This window comes from Triticum aestivum, chromosome 7A, assembly GCF_018294505.1.
Source record: "Triticum aestivum cultivar Chinese Spring chromosome 7A, IWGSC CS RefSeq v2.1, whole genome shotgun sequence".
In the NCBI taxonomy this organism is placed as follows: Eukaryota; Viridiplantae; Streptophyta; class Magnoliopsida; order Poales; family Poaceae; genus Triticum; species Triticum aestivum.
Genome location: NC_057812.1, coordinates 718,776,996 through 718,778,672, shown reverse-complemented (window position 1 = coordinate 718,778,672; position 1,677 = coordinate 718,776,996). Strand labels below are relative to the sequence as shown.

The 1,677-nt window shown below is 40.2% G+C and overlaps 1 pseudogene; it reads left to right on the top strand.

Moving 5' to 3' along the window:
* The window catches only part of LOC123153862 (disease resistance protein RGA5-like), a 4,764-nt pseudogene that overhangs the window by 2,240 nt on the left and 847 nt on the right, over positions 1-1,677 (top strand).

Below are 1,677 nucleotides of genomic sequence, written 5' to 3'. Positions count from 1 at the left end.
CACATGCAGCTTTCAACATAGCTCCGCCGCTGAGAATGAAGTATCTTTTTTTTAGGCTAAGAACAAAGTTTCTGATGGCAATTTTTATTTGATGCATTAGTTATATATTTTAAATTTTATTGATGGTCAAACTTAAATAATGGAAAACAATGGTGCAATGTAAATGGGGACAGGGAAGTATTACTTATGGTTGAATGTCATATGAATCTCTTGATTTAGCCTAAGAAATAACCAATTTGCTTTAATCAAGTTTGTTTTATTGTTTTTGTTCACCGTCTTTGAAAACTGTCAATGATTTTATATAAGTATATATATATATATATTGTATTGTACTACATGTAACATATATACTAACGTATTCAAACAATGACAGGTACTTTATCGTAGTCGATGACTTGTGAGGTCGACAAACATGGGATGATATTAGTTGTGCTTTTCCAGATAATGGCAATGGTAGTAGAATAATCGTAACTACACGAGTGGAAGATGTGGCTTGCTGGGCATGTCACAATCGCCAGCAGTGCATTTACAAAATGAAGCCTCTCAACGACCAAGACTCAAAAAGGTTATTCTTTAGTAGAGTGTTTGGGCCTGAGCATGTCTCTCCATCCCATATGAAGAAGTTTCAACTGAAATTTTGAAGAGGTGTGGTGGACTGCCCCTCGCTGTTATTACAATAGGCGGCATATTAGCTAGTCGTCCAGGAATATTAAGGCAGGATTGGGAGAGCATAAGGAGTTACTTGGGAGTTCAATCTGCCACAGACCTCACCATGGAAGGAATGAGGCGTATATTAAACCTTAGCTACATGCATCTTCCTGTTCATCTTCGGGCATGTTGCTTACGTCTTGGTATGCATCCAGAGGACTACGAGATCATGAGGGATGATCTTGTTCGACAATGGATAGCTGAAGGCCTTGTGCGCAGTTTACCTGGGCTAGATTTGGAGGATGTTGCAAGGAGTTATTTCAATGAGCTTATCAACAGAAGCTTGATTCAGCCTGAACGGACAGTCGCTGGGGATGTGATTTCTTGCAAAGTGCATGATGTGATTCCTGATGTTATTATAAGCAAATGTCAAGAAGAAAATTTCATGAGTGTGGTATACAATTCTGAAGACATGGCAAGATTGCATGAATGCAAGCCCAAGGTCCGCCAATTGTTCTTTTGCTCGAGTTCTAATGATGCCACAAATGGTACAATATCAAGGGCTACTGGTCTGTCGAAGGTTAGATCGATTATGTCATTCGGAGGGTCCAAGTACTTGAATTCTTTATTGTTTTCCAAATATCTCCGGGTGCTGCTCATTGAAAACTGGGGTATCACAGTTGATCTCAGTGATATCAACCGCTTGTTTCATCTGAGATATTTGAAGGTTACAGCAGGAAACATAAAGCTTCCGTCTGAATTGAAAGGACTAGTGCATTTGGAAACACTGGAACTGACTTCTGATTCAATTCCGTCTGATGTAGTTCAGTTGCCCCGTTTATCCCATCTGACTGCTCTATGTCATAGGCTGCCTGAAGGGATCGGCAACTTGAAATTACTGCGAACTCTGAATGGGTTTCAGTTGACAGGTTGCTCCTCAGAGGATATCAAGGGCCTGGGCGAGCTAACCAATTTGCGGGAGCTCTTTTTCGTCATAGAAGATACAACTGAAATTGATGATGCTTTGGT